Raw genomic sequence first — 20508 nt, 5'->3', positions numbered from 1 at the left:
TGAACATGTGTAGGATATTTAATAGGACAAACTGAAACTGTGTTAGATACTTGGCCGTTCAAATAAGATCCAGTTGGCTATTGTGTGCCTCAACGACCACTTACACAAATCTAAAAGGATAGTTCTTCAATTCCGTCATTAATAAGTAACTTAATCATTAATTTTTTAGGGTTTTAGGTGATGCTTTTATCCAGAGTGATTTGAGATCTAGCACAACAGTAGAGGAAGCTAGAATTTCCCAAGATCACAACATTACAGGCAGCCAGTAGAGTCCACGAGGTTGGAGGAACCGTGACAGAAGGTCCTTTTGACTTTGAAGTAATCTTAGAAAAGAAGGAAAATGTACACAACGAGGTAGTTTACATGTCTGAACTACATACACTGTAAAAAAAAAAAAAAAAAAAACAGTTAAAAAAATGGTATTCCGGCAGCAGCGGTGCCGAAAAATACTGTTAAATAACGGAAAATAACCATCTCATAAAAATATGGTAATTTTCCATAATTAAAATAATTTTTTGCCTCAACTTTACATGAGATTTTACAAATTTTTTTTGACTTTTTAATGTTTAATAAGGAATATTTACAATCAATCAAACAATCAAATTACCTATAAATATATATATATATAAATAATTTTCAATGAGACTAAATTGTACGATCCACTGATAAAAACTGTATTTGGACAGTTTATCAGTGCTTATACATGTTATACATTCACAAAAATACATTTATTCAACATTTTTGTTGTGAAACCTCTCGTAATTACACAAGATATTTGTCAATTAACAAACAAGTCTTGTTAAACTTACAGAACAAAGACTACTTCAACGGTTAATTGTCAGTAATTTTACCTCGTTTTTTTTTTTTTTTTTTTTACAGTATTAAACTTTAAATTAACAGTTTAATCTCATAAATAGAAAAGAAATATTTGTGAAATTATGATACATTTGCAAATGTATTTTAACTGTATTTTTCTGTGAAAAAAAGAAAAAAATTCTTTTAAAAAATTTTAATTTTTTGGTTATTCACAGTTACAGTTTTTTCATGTTATTTTCCATTTGACATGTAAAATCACAGTCTGTTTTTGTCATTTCATTGATATTTTCCTGTATCTTAAAAATACAGGCAAAATCTGTAAAATAAACAGTGAAAATTCTGTTAAATTACAGGTTTTGTTTTTGTTTTTTTTTTACAGTGTAACAATGGTTTATCTTTGGAAATTACAGAAAAGTTATACACATACTGTGCACTTTAAACACACTTTAAGCACCATTTCTTCATTTTTTTCAGTCCTTTTCATGTATTGCCGCTTGTATTTTGGAGAAACGCTTGAAGAGCACGTATCCCTAGAAGTAAAATAAATGCTAAGAAAAAAAAAAATCATCTCCAAGCTGTTTTTTTTTTTTGTTTGTTTGTAACAACACATTTTTACTATTACTGCGATGGTAGGTGAACATTTCGGAACAGTCTTCATAGCGCTCAGTTACTTTGGATAAATTCAGCTGCTTTTCCATCGCTGAACTACAATTTAAAAGTAGAGATGGAGACACTTGTTTGAGCACAAATAGGGTTCTATGTGAAGGGAATAAAATGGTAAAAAAGTTGCTGAATGCAGAAAAACTGCCTAGAAATTGTACAAATTACAAAACAAATGACAAACTATATATATATATTCCGCTCTGCTTGCTTGTGTTCATGTGTCCCACACTGTAAAAAAAATCTGTAATTTACCAAATTTTCACTGTTTATTTTACAGATTTTTCCTGTATTTTTAAGATACAGGAAAATATCAATGAAATGACAAAAATAGACTGTGATTTTACATGTCAAATGTAAAATAACATGAAAAAACTGTAACGGTGGATAACCATAAAATTTCCATTTTTTAACAGATTTTTTTCTTTTTTCACAGAAAAATACAGTTAAAATACATTTGCAAATGTATGGAAATTTCACAAATATTTCTTTTCTATTTATGAGATTAAACTGTTCTTTTAAAGTTTTATACTGTAAAAAATAATAATAATAAAACGAGATAAAATTACTGACAATTAACCATAAAAGAAGTATTTGTCCTGTAAGTTTAACACGACTTGTTTGTTAACTGACAAATATCTTGTGTAATTACAGGAGGTTTCACAACAAAAATGTTGAATAAATGTATTTTTGTGACTGTATAACATGTATAAGCACTGATAAACTGTCCAAATACAGTTTTTATCAGTGGATTGTACAACTTAGTCTCATTGAAAATTATTTTTTATATATATTTATAGGTAATTTGATTGTTTTAATACATGCAAACATTCTTTATTAAACATTAAAAAGTCAAAAAAAAAAAAAAAAAAACAAGAAGCAAAATCTCATGTAAAGTTAGGGCAAAAAACTGTATTTTAATTACGGAAAATTACCGTATTTTTATGAGATGGTTATTTTCCGTTATTTTACAGTATTTTTTTGGCACCCCTGCTGCCGGAATAATACCATTTTTTTGCTGTTTTGTTTTGTTTTTTTTTACAGTGTAGGTGAACATTTCAGAACAGTCATCATAGCGTTCAGTTACTTTGGGTAAATTCAGCTGCTTTTCCATCGCTGAACTACAATTTAAAAGCAGAGATGGAGACACTTGTTTGAGCACAAATAGGGTTCTATGTGAAGGGAATAAAATGGTAAAAAAGTTGTTTTTTTTAATTTTCCAACGCAGAAAAACTGCCTAGAAATTGTACAAATTACAAAACAAATGACAAACTATATATATTCCGCTCTGCTTGCTTGTGCTCATGTGTGCCAGCAGGTTCCGAAATGGAAGTGAAAGAGACGTATAAATGAAAATGCAATCATAATCACAGTATGCTCTCCTTTGTCTTAATTCGCTGTTAAACAATTTTCATCAAGCAGGAGCCCAGTGGTTTGCACACATAAATTATGCACTCACACACAGAGGAAATGGCATTGTTCCTAGCCTGTGGGCTGTTGTGTGGGGTTCCCCGTGGCGCGCACTGAATAGAAAGATGTACTAAAAGGGGAAGCAACATTGTGAATTGTAAGTTTGTAAAGCCAAAGCTGTAAGCACATCACCATAAAGATGAAGAGAGAAAGGAAGCTATGTACAAGCGTTGAGACGAAAACAAGCTACTTAAAGCAGAATGCGTCGAAAAAGAATACTATCATTGTGAAACAAGAGAGGGCCTTGTGGGTGAATGTTGGCTTCCTGTTCAAAATAGAGACACAGAATCTGGTTTAAGAGGTTAAAAGACTCTAGGAGAGAAAATTATAGATGGATTAGAAAATGTCTATAGGGCTCCACCTTTTTCAGAACTAATCCAATTACACAGCACATGGTTATACAGTTAGAATATGTCACAGGTGTCAAACATGCGGCCCGGGGGCCAAATCCGGCTCTCCAAAGGGTCCAGCCCGGCCCTTGGGATGAATTTGTGAAACGCAAAAATTACACTAAGATATTAATAATCCTTTTAGTTCAGGTTCCACATTCAGACCAATTCAATCTAAAGTGGGCAGGATTAAATAAAATACTATCATAATAACAGAAATAATGACAACAGAGGGAATGCACATACGTCACTTCCCCCCTAGGCCACGCCCCTCTAAGTCAGACTGAGTGGCAAAAACAAACCGGCTCAACATGGCGGAGTATAGCAGTAACTACAGCAAGACCAGGAAAAATGTGGAATATAACATGAAATTAAAGACAGTTGGACTGGACATGGATCCATACAAGCTACCAAACAAGTGGTCTACGAACATTGATATGTGGACAGAAATCACATATCCTGACATTTATATGAACCTGATTTCAACGCCGGGAAAATCCACAATGCAAAGGCTGAAAGCATACAAAAGCCAAAGAGTTGTTGACATCCTCGTCATCGTTAATTAGAGGATCACAGCTGGTGAGTGCTTTCAATTCAACATACGATTGTTTTTGAGGTTTTATGTCAGTACAGACGTATTTTCTTGGCGGGGATTTCCAAGGTAAAGGCCCAGCAGTAGTGCTCACAGTTCACTACTGATTTACTGGAGTTGAACCCTTAGTATTGACCCAAGTGAGTGGATGATCTACTGGTACTGTGGAGATTTAAGTAGAGTTAACATCAAATACATGATACAACACAGCGACAACAGCTTTGTGCTAGAGTACCCCCTTATTTGGAAAACTAGGTTAGCCTCAGTTTAAGCTAGTTTATAAATTATATAGAACACAAGGTTCATAATCACACAACTGAAGACAAAAACGTTTCAGTTATGAAATATAGAACTAAATGACAGATGCTAACATTAAGAGCTTTACTAAGAAGTAATGTTAGCCAAAACGATATGTAATTTAAGGTATGATTTTACGCAAGAATACAGCATAAATTAACATTACCTGACACAAAATGGCAACCACAAATCCAGGTTTCGCTGCATGGATTCCAGTTATTTCTACGAATCTGCGTCTTCTGTCTTTGGCTTTAGGTCGCCGCTAAAACGATAGCTCTGAGTGCTTTTTAAACCTATTTGTGCGATCAATGGCACAACAGCTCTGCCCCATTTTTTTAGATTGTTCTAAAGTTTTCGTAGTATTTAAGCCAAAGCCGCTACTCATCTCCCTCTTTCTGCCACTCAGTGGACGTAACCGCGGTGACTTCCGCTAGCGATTACGTCATGTGCATACCCTCTACTCCAAATTTTTCTCTTTGTAAATGTAAATATTTTCATGTATTTACACTAAAACAAAGTGTAATTTCGCAAAAAAATGTAAATAACCTGAACAAATATGAACAACCTGAAATGTCTCAAGAGAAGTAAGTACAATTTTAACAAGATTCTGTCTGTTATTAAATATTTTGTGTATCTGTAGATCCACTGTGATCTGTAAGTTCGACTGTACATGTGTAAATGACAGAATATTGTTAAAATGACACTTATTTTTTCAGTTTGTTCATGTTATTCAGATCTTTTGAAAGGATAGTTTGTAGATGTAAACCTTTTCATAATATAAATTTACTTTTTTTTGCTCTAAAACATAGAGAAAAGTTTGGAGTTGACATTATTTATATATTATTATGTTATTATTTTACTGGTCTGGCCCACTTCAGATCAAATTTAGCTGAATGTGGAACTAAACTAAAATGAGTTTGAAACCCCTGGAATATGTCAAAACCTACAAGTACCTTGGACATATTGTATCTTATAATCTTAGTGATGATAATGACATTCAAACTAAGGCTAGGAGTTTTTACGGCAGGAGTCATTTTATCTCTCGCAGGTTTTATTTTTGTTCCACTACCGTTAAGAATAAATTGTTCATATCTTTTTGTTCGAATATTTATCTCTGTTACTTATGGGTTAATTTTCAACGGTGTACTGCTCACTCAGTCAGAGTTGCTTTTAACAATGCATTCCATATTATACATAGTTGTTATCGTAGCTGTAGTGCTAGTGGTATGTTCTGTTTTAATAATGTTCGTTCTTATTGTGAGATGTTACGGAAAGCAATTTTGAATTTTATACTGCGTTTAAGTCACTCTAGAAATGTTGTGATTTTTACAATTGTTAACTCTGACTTTTATGCTGATTCTACACTTGTTAAATACTGGCACCAGCATCTTTATGCTTGTTATTGAGGATAGGGTGTGTGCATGCGTGTTGTTTTTATATTTATAATCCTTTTTATTATTTTTTTTTTTAACCCTTTCATGCATAGTGGTCACTCCAGTGGACAGTTATTCTCCAGCTGTTCTCTTGTATATTCATGGGTTTTGTTGTTTTAGTTCCATATCAGCCAACACAGTGGACACTAATGCATCATCCCATACACTGACATTCAGAGCATTACTGAAACTTTGCTATTCTGGATAAACCTGATCTGCACTAACATGTTTCAGTGTTAATCAATTGTTATTTGTTAGAATTTTTTATTTTTTTTTTCATATGATCTCCATGAAAATAGTAATAACTAGCATTAGAATATGTTAAAATGTGAGAAAACATCAGATTTTATTTTATTTCATTGTTTTCATATCACTTTCTGGTATTGGGTTTTAAACATGTATCTTTACTTCAAAAGTTAAATGCATGGACATTTTTGTAACTCTATGAAAAAACAAACAAACAAACTTGATCACATTGTTTTTTTCATGCCTATGCAGGAATAAAAACACTGAAGAAAAAAATCTTAAATAAGGTTCTCATAATTAATGCATGAAAGGGTTAATGCTCATTATACTCTATGGCAGACGTTCCTAACCTTTTTTGGTTCATGACCACATTTTAACATCACAAATTTCTGGCGACCCCAAACACCGAGACTTTTTTTTTTTTTTGCTAAAATTTGTTTTTGATCATGTAATAGTTTGCTATTCTATGTTGCAAATCAATGTTAATTTTAGACGACATTTAGTCTACATAATGTATATTATTACAAAACGGAGGCAGAAAAGTCAGGTTGAGATTACTGCACAAAGTGAGAATTTTATTAACAATAACTCAACTATGAATTATGAAAGAGCTTCAGCATCTGAAACCGACCACAATGAACATTTGACAGATAAACAGAACCACAGTGCTTCAGTTTCATCTTCAGTTTGTCATGTCTTTTATGGATTGCGATCGTCTCTCTCAACTCATCATATATTTTCATCATTAAGTTTTTTTTTTTATTTTTATCATTTACTAGAAATTTCAGGCGACCCCATGGGGGGGTCCCGACCCCAAGGTTGAAAAACACTGCTCTATGGACTGTAACTATTTACATGTCTGATACAAATAAATAAATAAATAAAATAAACTGTGTATATAAAGGCATCCTTTTGACCTAGAAATCAGCAGAAACTTGCTGGGTTGAAAAATTACCGGGTTTCTTTGGCCGGTTTAAGGATTTCAGGTCACAGGTTGGGTTAAATTGATCTGATACTGATTTAAGAGTAAAAACCCTGAGCGGTGGGTTGGAGATACGACCAGAAATCAAGGCTCATACATGGAGCAGCACGGTGGTTGATTGGTTAGCATTGTCACCACACAGCAAGAAGGTCCGGGTCCTTGGTTGGAGTCCTGCCTTTCTGTGGAGAGTCTACATAGCACCAGTTCCTCCAGATCTTCCCATTTCCCACCATCATCAAAATCATTTATGTAACCAAGTTTCAACCAGACAAAGTCATTTTGAACTATTTTTGGAACGTGCCAAACTCTTGTATTTTGCTTTAAGTAGACACAACCCTTTCATGCATGAATTATGAGAACCTTAATGGGTCAGAACACAGTGATGTCCTGTCAGAGAGCGAACTTTAACTGATTGCCATTCCAACATTTATTTCAATATAAAGTAGCTAATCCCTTATGGGCCAACTAAAGCAAAAATGAATTTAAAAGTAAAAAATGTGGGTCAAATTGTCTCTAAAATGTCCCATCAGAGAGATTTTGAATACCATGTTTTGACCCTAATCAAGACATTTTTCTTGAGTGTTTTTATTCCTCTTTAGGCATGAAAAGAAACAATGCGATTGAAAGTTTTTTTATGAACCTATTTTTCATGGAGCTGCAAAAATATCCACTCAGCTGGACACCATGCATTTAATTTTTGAAGCAAAGAAACATGTATTTACTGATATACTGTGTGAAAACTATGAAATCTTTTTTTTTTTAAATGCTGCTAATCTGGTATTTTGTCACATTCTAACATACTCTAATATTAGTAATTATTCACTTTATGGTGATAATGTGCAAAAACAAAACTTTTTGTTTAAGAAAAATGGTTAATTACAGTCTATTAACAATAACAAACAATTGATTTACACTCAAACATGTTAGTGTAGATCAGATTTATCAAGAACAGCAAAGTTACAGTAATGGTATGAATGTCAGTGTATGGGATGATGCATAGGCGTCCACTGTGTTGGCTGATATGGAACTAAAACAATAAAATCCATGAAAATACAAGAGAACAGCTGTAGAATAGCTGTCCACTGTAGTGACCACTATGCATGAAAGGGTTAAACTATCTGATGAAATATTTAAAGGATTGATATTTTGCTTTTTTAATGGAATTACACATTTTCAGACATTTCCCTGTGGTCTACATAAACTGTAAATGCTCTGCTTGGGTCTGAATTCTTCATTCATTCAACTCCACAGGTCCCTCTTCAACCCTATTTCTGAGTAATGACACCAGAAAGGTGGTTTTGAGTGCTGGCCCTTTAAATGCAAATGAGCCACTTTACGCCCCGCCCCCTCCAGGTTGTCGACTGTACTTTCTTTCCATTCAGCCACTTGTGTTTGTTAATACAACCAACAACTGAACATTTTAGGTAATTGACAAAAATTTTGGACATATTGTCAGTATGGACTACAACCACTGCTGCTGATATTAAAACATGTTGTAGAAATCCACTTGATTTTTTCCAGAATGAATATAAAGATAGCTTTGCAGCACCTGGAGGGTTCAAATTCAAACTTTCTCAACTATTAGGCTCCAAATACACAAATAAATGTACCAAGAACTAATAAGAGTGGGTTAAGCAAAATATGACCCCTTTAATTCTTCCACCTCTCAGTCCAGACTTCAGTACTGCAAACCACCAGTGTTGTGTAAGTTACTTCCAAACTGTAATCCATTACAGATTACTTGTTACAGTTATTTAAAAGTAATGCCTTACCTCATAATATTACTGTCTCAGAATTGTAATACATTACATGACTCCTGTATTACTTTTGAGTTACATACAGACTCTCATTATAAAAGGCACATGTGCGGTAGAACCCCCCCCCCCCCAAATACAAGACATAGTAGAGCCTTGGGACATATAAATTTGTGCCCGAAGTACATGCAGTCGGATACCTCAGTAAGTAACGCTACGGTCTACGAGGTTCGAATCCCAGCAGGAACGCTTGCATTTTTTTTAACATCTTACATGTTCAAACAGGGGGCGTGGCACAGAGGACACCGGTAGATAAATCCGCAATCGATAAAGAATTCTAACTAGTCATAGAAACGTTAGCTTACCTTGTCATTGCTGATCACAGGGATCATGCTAATGCTAACTAGCTTCTTAAAGCAGGGTTAGGGTTAGTAATGAGCATTTTTGATTCCTTAAAGTCTTACTGTTTTGTTTTTGTTTGTTTTTTTCATTTGAGAAATTCAATTATGAGCGAAAAGTGTGTTATAACACAAGCGCTACTGAACATGTACCGAATGAAATATGACTGAAAATTGATTAGTAATGCCTTACACTACAGCGTTACAGCAAAAAGTAATCTGTTACTGGAATGCATTACTTTTGTAACATGTTACTCCCAACACTGACAATAACACAATATGACATTCTGCATGGATCAGTGTGACTCATACAGTTACGTGGGCTACAAACATTTACCGCAAGTACTCTCTCTGAACCAGGTACACAGTCTCTGCTTCTTCCTCATCTTTGGATTTTGTTTTTTTTCCCTTTAGAGGCTTTGATGGATGATGAATGATAATTGCATCTTCCTGTTTACAGTTAACAGTAACATCTACACAAACTACACCTTCCAAAGCAAGATGGAGGCTCAGTTCACAGCAGAATCTAACCGTTCTTCTTTCAGATTTGCTTTTTCTCTATTTCACTATATTTCACAAACCTTTTATCCAAATCTAGTAGTTTATATGTTAGTAAACTTATGTAAACTAAGCTGTTATCTAGTTTTAAAGGCTTTGATAGTAATTCAACTGTACCCTATAGGTCTTGGCTTTATAACTGTGTCTGTTAGTGCAGATAAGACATATGCTTTTGAGGATTTAAAAGTTGAAAAGATGCAATTAAATATGGGATTTTAACTTAAATATACTTATTTTGTGTTGACTGTACAATAACTCTGATATTCTGAATAATTTTACATTTAAACATCCCTTAGTACAAGATTAAATGTTAAGAATAAAGCTATTTATTGAGATTAATCACAGCAAACTACAAATACATAATAATAATAATAATAATAATAATAATTTACTATTATTATTATCTTTTTTTTTCTACATATATGTACACAGTTTTATAAGAATATAGATAGATAGATAGATAGATAGATAGATAGACAGACAGACAGACAGACAGACAGACAGACAGACAGACAGATAGTCTCTCTCTCTCTTTCAAAATGCAGTAATCAAACGCAGTTATCATGATAATTAGAATTTAAACGGTAATACTAACTGTCGGTTTATCGTTACACCGGTAATCGTTACATCCCTAATCACAATATAAATAAAATCACTATTTTCATCAGCCCAAACATTAGCGTGTTGCTGCAGCTGCTCTTACGCCTGTGCTGTGGGTGTAACAGAGTTAATGTATGTAGTGTGTGATTCCACTTGTCATCTCTCACACTATTATTGTATTAATTACAATTTTATTTTAATTTTTAAATATGGGATTTTAACTTAAATATACTTATTTTGTGTTGACTGTACAATAACTCTGATATTCTGAATAATTTTACATTTAAACATCCCTTAGTACAAGATTAAATGTTAAGAATAAAGCTATTTATTGAGATTAATCACAGCAAACTACAAATACATAATACTACTACTACTACTACTACTACTACTAATAATAATAATAATAATAATAATTTACTATTATTATTATATTTTTTTTCTACATATATGTACACAGTTTTATAAGAATATAGATAGATAGATAGATAGATAGATAGATAGATAGATAGATAGATAGATAGATAGATAGATAGATAGATAGATATTATTTATTTATTTATTTATTTATTTATTTATTTATGTATTTATATATCATTTGGTGCAAGTCTACGTGGTGTGAATGGGTGTGTGTATGAGTGTTTATGATGTTTTGATTCATGTTTTGTTATGTAAAACTTAAATACCAATAAAAATATTGCGAAAAAAAAATACATCACACTTATATCGCGCTTTTTTGGACACTCAAACACGCTTCACAAACAGCATATAAATACAATATGTATTTTAATTATTTTAATTTAATTTTTTTTTTTTTCTGACCTCCTGGGCTCATGATTCTATACATTTATTCTACAATTAGGTCAGCCAATAGAAAAATGCACTCATAATTATCTATCAGCTACACAGGAAAACAATAGTGTCTTTCTCAAACATACCCTGAGGAAAACCATGCCAAAGTGCAGGAGCATTTCAGGCAGTACGGGGTAAAATATTGGGACTTGTACAATAAGAACATCTGTAGCTTATTTCAAGTGTGTCCCAGAATAATAAAACAGACAATATGTTTTCATGAGCCTTGGTCCCAGGCCAAGAAAATAAAAATGTTATTTGGGTCCCAAGGCTGAAAGCTGCAGGAGGTGATTTCTCTCCTTTCTGTTAGTAAAAATATCAACTGTTTCCCCCTTCAGCTTGTTAAAATAAAAACAAACTTATCCCTAAACTCCTCTTTTCAACTCCTGGGGTAACTTAGAGGTAAATGCTCAAACATACACAAAAAAAAAAAACAAAAAAAAAACACACAGCTAAAAAAGCCTCTCTAAGCAACTGGTGCATTCCCAGTGCTGATAAATAGAAGAACCCGTGTCTAAACAGCAATATTCTCCAACAAGGAGCGCTGGGCATGAACAATACATGCAACACAATAAGGCACCATTTGCATTTCAAGTATCCTCAAACCAGCCTCGGCAGACCGAAACACAAAGAGCGATCTGGGCACGCAAAGGAAAAGAAACCAAAACAGAGCGCCAGAAGCTGGAAATGGGTGAAAGATGTTGATTTTTTTTTTTTTTTTGTGGGTGAAGAAAGAGCTAAATGAACATGTGTGCCCACATGTGCAAAAAGGATCACTGTCATCTCAATAACAGAGCGTAAAAAAAAAGAAAAAAAGTTTAAATTCAAGCCTGAGCTCATATTCAGACACGTATTAATTAGAATTTTCACGATAATGTCAATCATTTTACAAGTAACAGCAGGAAAATACCAAAATCCCCCATTCTGTCTTCTCCTCTTCTACGTCGACTCTTCTGTCTATTTTTTCGCGGCCTCGCACACATGCCGTTCGCCCAAACACACAAACACCGCTGCTATCCTGAGGTTGATGGCTGTCACCTTTGTGTACTCAACCTCTTTCAGGAGCCAGCAATGCAAATAACAGTCCCCATGAATATTCATGAGCGATTTGAAGGAAGGAAAGAGAGGCACAGGGAGCGAGAGAGAACAGCAGAAGGAGAGCGAAGAAAAGGGAGGCGATGACAGGGAAATTGAAGGGTTGGGGAGAAGAAAAGGTAGAGGAAGAGCGCTGTAGACAGAATGATAGCACAGGCGGGATTAACGGGATGAACAGGGAGGGAGAGAGAGAGAGAGAGAGAGGGAGAGAGAGGGAGGGAGTGTGTGGGTTACTCTGAAGAAAAGACAGGTGAATGCTGATACATGGATGTGTGCACTGTCAAAAAAATCTGTAATTTAACAGAATTTTCACTGTTTATTTTACAGATTTTTTCCTGTATTTTCAAGATACAGGATAATATCAATGAAATCACAAAAACAGACAGATTTTACACGTCAAATGTAAAATAACACGAAAAAACTGTAACTGAATAACCAAAAAAAAAATTTTTTTTTAAAGAAATGTTGAAATGAATGAAAAATGAAAGATGAAAAATACAGTTAAAATACATTTGCAAATATATAATAATTTCATAAATATTTCTTTTCTATTTATGAGATTAAACTGTTAATTTAAAGTTTAATACCGTAAAAAAATAAAATAATGAAATGAGATAAAATTACTGACAATTCACCGTAAAAGTATTTGTTCTGTAAGTTTAACAAGACTTGTTTGTTAATTGACAAATATCTTGTGTAATCACGGGAGGTTTCACAATAAAAATGTTGCATGAATGTATTTTTGTGAATGTATAACATGTATAAGCACTGATAAACTGTCCAAATACAGTTTTTATCAGTGGATTGTACAACTGAGTCTCATTGAAAATTATTTGTATATATATTTATAGCTAATTTGATTGTTTTAATACATGTAAATATTCTTTATTTCATGGTTCTTCATAATCATGGTTTAAAAAAGAGAAATAAATAAGCAAAAAACTATCAATGAGGCATTTTGGAAGCAAAGACAACAATTTAAACCAAACAAACCAATGTAATGCAATGATATTTATCTCAGTATATTATAATATATTATGAGTGTTTGTGAAAAGACGACAAATGGCATTTTACACCAATTATTTATATGGATTGATTGAATTAGTGGATCAACAGGTATTAAATAATTTAGATCAGTAGATGGTTTTGGTCGCCGGTAGATTCAGATTCAAGTTTATTTGTCATTTCAGCATATAAAAATACACAGAAACGAAATATTGTACTCAGGTCCCCGACTGTCAGCAGCATTTAGTAAAAATAGTATAAGTTACTAATAAAATAATAAAAATAATAAAATACTGATACAAAAAAATTTAAATGTGCATTCTGGGCTCAAAGTTCAGCAGGAGTTCATCATTCTCAATGCCTCTGGATAAAAACTGTTTTGGAGTCTGGTGGTCCGGATGTTTGGGTCTTTATGGGTTAACCAAATAATTGTGATCCATGGATTTTACTGGTGAATCAGTGTTGTAGAAGACGATGGTGTTTCCACCAAGGTTATAACAGTTTGGGATTTTTCATTATAGTTTAGTTTTATTTAGTTTTGACTTTTTTTCTCTAAATCAGTTAGTTTTAATTAGTTTTTAGAGCAGGTTTGCTAGTTTTTATTAGTTTTTGTTATTTTCTAAATGCTTAGTTTTAGTTTAGTTTTAGTTGTTCATATCTTTTATCTTCTTCTCCGTCGTATTCAATTTAATCCCAGACAGGACTCTGATGCTTTCTCCCAACTTTAGTCTCCATGTTTCCAGGTAGAGTGAAGACGAAAAGCTGACTCTAAATGACAGGTGACGAGAAGTGACGGACCGTTAAATATCATATGGTACCGCTAGCTAAAATTGCTTGCAGGAAATAAATTGATTTCGTATCAATCAAACATTGACAAAGATGAAAACGAAGGGAATTTTATCTGTAATTTTTATTCGTTTTAGTTAGTTTTATAAGCACACAATACAGTTTCAGTTAGTTATCGTTTTTTCTTTTAATTATAGTTTTTATTTATTTCAGTTATCGAAAATGTTTTTACAATTCTAGTTTTCGTCATTTTGTTAGTTTTCGTTAATGATAATAACCTTAGTTTCCACGGTAACTACAGAGCCTCTGAACATCCAAATGGGTCATATCTGATGACCATGAAAAGACGACAAACTGTATTTGACACCAATTATTTACATGGATTGATAGGATTAGTGGATCAGAAGTTATTAACGTTTTAGATCAGTAAATCAGTAAAGTGAAGGACCGTTGAATATCCTAGTACCGCTAGCTAAAATTGCTTGCGGGAAATAAATCGATTTCGTATCAATCCGACATTGACAAAGACGAAAACGAAAGGAATTTTATCCAGAATTTTTTTACATTTTAGTTAGTTTTGTAAATACACAATCCAGTTTCAGTTAGTTATTGTTTTTTCTTTTAATAATAGTTTTTCTTTATTTCAGTTAACGAAAATGTTTTTACAATTCTAGTTTTCGTCATTTCGTTTTATATCTTTCATATCTGATGACCATGAAAAGACGACAAACTGTATTTGACACCAGTTATTTACTTGGATTGATAGGATTAGTGGATCAGAAGTAATTAACATTTTAGATCACCAGTTTTTATTTGGGTCTTTATGAGTCAATCCCAACAGTCTTTATCTCCTATCAGATCACACATGGGCGTCGGACCAATGTCTATTTTTCTCTAGTTTCTGATTCTTTGCTTTCTTCCTTTCATCTAGTCGCCCCATTTCCTGTGTTCTCTCTTGAGTCAAATTATCTCGTTTTGCTTTTCTTTTTTTTTTTCTACCTCTGTGAGTTTCCTACACTCTACCAATGTGTCTCCTGTGTTCCAGTCACCAGTTCCTCTCTGGTTGGTTACCTGCCCCTTGTTTGTCAAACTCCAGACCAGTCCGTTAGTCTTTGAGTGGGTTTGTGTTTTTCTGACCCCGGTGCAGACATGGTTTGTGCCTCCTTCTCCTTGTACTCAGACATGTTCTTCCCCAGAGCTTTAACCTTTTGTGATTGTGCTTGTGTGTGATACACATAAGAGGCTCTCTGGGGCCTCCAGTCTCTCTGTGCAGTCACACATCTCCTCATATCCCTCTTCATACTCTAGTCTCTTCAGCCTGAAGATCCTCACCTCTACTCCTTGTCATTCTCACCCTCTTAAACACAAGGGTTTCCAGTCTCCTATCCTCCATCTAGCCCACAGATCCCCCTTATACAGGGTGGGGAAGCAAAATTTACAATATTTTGAAGCAGGGATTGAAAGACAGTGTATGACCAATTAGTTTATTGAAAGTCATGACAATTATTTGCCACAAGAAAATTGACATAATAGAAAATGTTTTTATTCTATGTGTCCTCCTCCTTTCTCAATAACTGCCTTCACACGCTTCCTGAAACTTGCGCAAGTGCTCCTCAAATATTCGGGTGACAACTTCTCCCATTCTTCTTTAATAGTATCTTTAAGAAAGTCGACATTGCTGTGTGATGTTCTATTGGTAGCATGTTCTAAAACGCCCCAAATAGCAGAATCCAGAGGGTTTAGATCTGGGCTAGAAGGCGGCCATAAACATGATTCCCAAAAATTGCTAAAGTTGGATTTGTTGCTGTTGTCAACAAGTGTTTTGGTGTTCTTGTGTAAGATTTAAACTTCAAATCATATTTTACTGCATTTCTAACGGTCTTGTTGTCTACCTCAAGTTCAATTGCCATTTTTCTCATGGATTTGGTTGGATCCTTTAGGATTTTGGATTTGAAAGCTTTAATAAAAGCTTTGGTACGTTTTTTGTTGCTTCCTCCACTTCCAGACTTTCTCGTAATATTTTTGCTCATAGTCATTCTCTTCTTTCCATTATAAACAGTCTTTATGGACACTCCAACTAATTTTTGAAATCTCCTTTGGTGTGACGAGTGCATTCAGCAAATCACACACTCTTTGATGTTTGCTTTCCTGATTACTCATTTGGGCAAAAGTTTCTGAAAAGGTATGGATAATAGTGTTAGGTATGCTTATGACATCAATATATGTTTGGTTTCAAAACAATTGACGTAGTGCCTGCTGAGAAAAAACAACTAAATGTTCATTGTAAATTTTGCTTCCCCACCCTGTACACCTGATCATTTGACTTACGGTTGCCCCAAACCAGCCCAGAGGTGTAGTCCAGGGTATACGGCGGTATACTTATTTATTTTTGTGTCATCATTGCATATACCCACTTCTAAATCCCCTCTGATGTGCACCATTCAGTCGTATCTGAGCCAAATTGCCCATTTTTCCCCCTAGGATGGTGAAGCCATGACTAGGGCTGTAAGAAAATATTTTGCGATATTTCATTTCACAATACTGTATCGATATTAAAAAGTACTGTATCGATATTTTTAGGTATTTATTCAAAAGCACATATGGCAGAGGTTCATTTATGCTTTTTGGTTTTCTTTATTGTTTTTATCTTATTTATTATTATTTAAAACTCTTTTATTAAATGATGTTCGTTCCTTTGTTGGGATCGCACAAAAATACTGTTCTGATGTTAGTTCTGACCTAATAGAATATGAACATTTGAGCAGGATCTTAAACTGTAATGTCTGTAGAAACTTTTTAGTTATTTATATGTAATTTTTTAGGGGGGTGTTATTGTTATTGCTATTTTTATATCAGTATTTTATTATTTTTTATTATTTTATCAGTAATCTATACTATTTTACTAAATGCTGCTGACAGTCGGGGACCTGCGTACAATATTTCATTTCTGTGTATTTTTTATATGCTGGAATGACAATAAACTTGAATCTGAATCTGAAAACATAACTGAAGTTTTAACACAAGAAGATTTTGTGATATAGCATTAGATCCTGTTGGGATCAAATAAAAATGTGTTTAGTATGTATGCGTATTTCTGGTGTAAATTCAGTTCTTCCAGGAAAAAAATCGTAAAAATATATACAAATCTTAAAAATATATATGAATAAATGAATGTAAAATGAATAAATGATAATAAAAATAATTTAAAAAATAAAGAAAACCAAAAAACAAAAATGAACCTCCGCCATACCTGCATTTGAATAAAATTAATAATAATATAATAATAAATATAAATAAATATAACATTAAAAAATCTTTCAAAAAAAAAAAGCCTTTTTAACAGTATCGTGATATATCGTGATATATTGTATCGTGATTCTAGTATTATGATTTGTATCGTATCGCTAGATTCTTGCCGATACACAGCCCTAGCATGACCCGCCCTACTCTGCCTCTAATTGGCTAGTACTCGCTGCCTTCACTGATTAGATTGGTTAACTTTAGGCATGAGGACTGATGAGCCAATCAGAGGAAGAGTAGGGCGGGTCATGCCAAGGAAAATATTGCTAACTAGCGCTGGCCACCTCTGGAACCTGATTATACACCTCAGGAGCCAGTGCCACCCCAGTTGATTGACAGGTCACTGCACGTCTCGTTGAAAGGTGCACGATTATTGGAAATGTGAATGAGAGAGGCAGAAAAAACGTCTTTCAAGTGAGTGACATGTATTTAGAACACCTACTTTCATGGAATACATAATACTTAGGTAAGTTTTAAGGTAGTTTCCAAATGAGTCACCAGTCGCTTTTCTTTTGATGCTCAAGTTGCACAAATATAACTTCCGCATAAAAATGTACCTAATGGAAAACCGACAACTTTGCCAAAACTCTCATTTTTTGATTAAAAGTTTTTGCACTGGCAAGAGGTGGCTTTTCGGGCATAGCGCAAATGGTATATCACGCAAAACTGCGATGGAAAGACCTTTTTTCGTAACTAGAGTTATGTGAATAAAAAAAAAAAAAACGGATGTTGACGGATGTTACAAGAAGCGAAGAAGAGTTTAAAAAGAAACACGTTATGGTATGTATGGACACACCGGGAAACCTAATCATTTTAGAATTTAGTACGAGATAGAGGGATAATATATAATAATAATGAATATATCTGTAAATCAACACCACATTTACGTTCGTCACCATGTTTATAGAATGACTTCTCGTGTCATCTCACGACATTAAATAAACAAATCATCGCATTTGTGATTTAATGGAAAAAACGACATTATGCACTTCTGTTTTTTCGACATTTAGTAAATATCGGTAAAGTTTTGCGCAGATGTTCAATGGAAAAGCAACTAGTGTTTTCAACTACTGGCCACATGACTGCACATTTAGAGGAGAAGAGATTTTGTCACCAATAGTTTAAGTGTGTGAGTAGGCTAACCTTATGAAAGGCTAACGTTATGAAAGGCTAGCGTTATCCTTTGTTTGCCTCATGTTAAATACATTTACATTCATGCAGCTGCTTGTGTGACCAGTAAAACCTACAAACTGCTCCTGATCAAGTCATGATAATTTTATAATAGTGAGCAAATACTACTGACAAGTTTTTGGGTAAACTAAATAGAGTAGTCTGACATGTCACTGTTTCTAAAAAAGAGTGTTTTTCTGGACTACTAAAAAAAAAAAAAAAAAAAAAAGGCAAATATTGAGAGTATATCCACCACTACACCACTGAACCAGCTTACACATTTTCCCCTTTAAATCCCTATTTTTCTATCTCACATTTGACTCCTGTCCTGATAACTTTGACTGAACTACAGCGAAAGCACAGTTATTTTCAGAACAACAAGAATCTATCTTGGCCAAATTGCACAGCACTGAGTCTCATCAATAACATGATACAGAGCATCGCTTTCTTCTTCTTCTTTTGTAGTAAATATTCAGTCAGGTTTGCAATGGCTCAGTGCAACAAAAGAGATTTCTGTTCACCTTAACTTGTAACGTTATAAGGTACTACATAATGGAAAAGTTTTTTGGAAACTTAAAATCACCAGAGCAAAAACTTATTATTAGTATAAACATATTTGGAGTTTGCATAGTTTCACCTAAGTATATTTTAAAGTTGCAAAAGCTGAAATTGAGTAAAGAAACCCCCCCCAAAAAGCACCAGAAGTCGAAGATACACACCTTCCGTCGGCAGCTCTGTGCTGTGAGGCAAATAAAAAAGACTACAAATATAGATGACCTGACTTCACTCTGCTGTGGAACAGTAGCAGAGCAGAGCACATCTGAGGTTATGTGAACATATTTAACCCCACTACCTGCCTTAAAAACACCTGTGAAATCCTCATCACAGGGTAGATATTCTACAGCTTGGAAATAGAGTCAACAGAAGTGGAGAGAATTCTTTTATCCTCACTGACCACTTGAGTTGCAATACGCCGGAAGGTAATTATGGAAATTTTGACTGGGGACGCTCCAAAAAAAAAAAAAAAAAAAAAAAAAAAAAAAAAACACCAAGCACTGCAGCTTTACATTTGTTGCTGTATGGTTTTATACAGCAGGACATTTTAGAAGAAGCAATATTCACTAAACCACCATACCACATTGAACGTAGGCTTCAGTTTGACTTCCTAGACTCAGCACGAATTAGCCAGCCATCAAATTGGTTGTTGCTGCTGCCGTTCTATATTATGCAAAAGAGGAAAAGCAATTTTGTGCGTCCACTACATAATGTGTATTTCAGCTGATATTGAAGACTCTCAGACGATGCCAGAGTAAGTCTAATGTAACTGGACTGTACAATGACAAAGATAACTGTAAGCAGGGAGATACAATTATCATCCATCATCCATCAAAGCTTCTAAAGTAAAAACAATACATAGACAAGGAAGAGGCAGAGACTGTGTACCTGGTTCAGAGCACATGAGGTAAGTGTTTGTAGCCCACATAACTGTATGAGTCACACTGATCCATGCAGAATGTCATATTGTGTTCTTGTTAGTGTCAGGAGTAACGTGTAATGCATTACAGTAACAGATTACTTATTGTTGTAACGCAGTAGTGTAAGGCATGCGTACAGTAACTTGTACAGGGTGGGGAAGCAAAATTTACAATATTTTGAGGCAAGGATTGAAAGACAGTGTATGACCAATTAGTTTATTGAAAGTCATGAGAATTTATTTGCCACAAGAAAATGGACATAATAGAAAATGTTTTTATTCTATGTGTCCTCCTTCTTTCTCAATAACTGCCTTCACACGCTTCCTGAAACTTGCGCAAGTGTTCCTCAAATATTCGGGTGACAACTTCTCCCATTCTTCTTTAATAGTATCTTCCAGACTTTCTCGTAATAGTTTTGCTCATAGTCATTCTCTTCTTTCCATTATAAACAGTCTTTATGGACACTCCAACTGTTTTTGAAATCTCCTTTGGTGTGACGAGTGCATTCAGCAAATCACACACTCTTTGACGTTTGCTTTCCTGATTACTCATATGGGCAAAAGTTTCTGAAAAGGTATGGATAATAGTGTTAGGTATGATTATGACATCAATATATGTTTGGTTTCAAAA

The 20508-nt window shown here is 34.0% G+C and overlaps 1 protein-coding gene across 1 annotated transcript in view; it reads right to left on the bottom strand.

Annotated features, from left to right (window-relative positions):
- Positions 1-20508, bottom strand: part of LOC115425603 (transmembrane protein 132C-like) — a 519800-nt gene that overhangs the window by 256260 nt on the left and 243032 nt on the right. The gene's annotated exons all lie outside the window — the stretch shown is intronic.

The sequence above is a fragment of the Sphaeramia orbicularis genome, chromosome 9, assembly GCF_902148855.1.
Source record: "Sphaeramia orbicularis chromosome 9, fSphaOr1.1, whole genome shotgun sequence".
NCBI lineage: Eukaryota > Metazoa > Chordata > Actinopteri > Kurtiformes > Apogonidae > Sphaeramia > Sphaeramia orbicularis.
The sequence above is the reverse complement of the archived record's forward strand: the minus strand, read 5'-3'. Positions and strand labels throughout refer to the sequence as shown.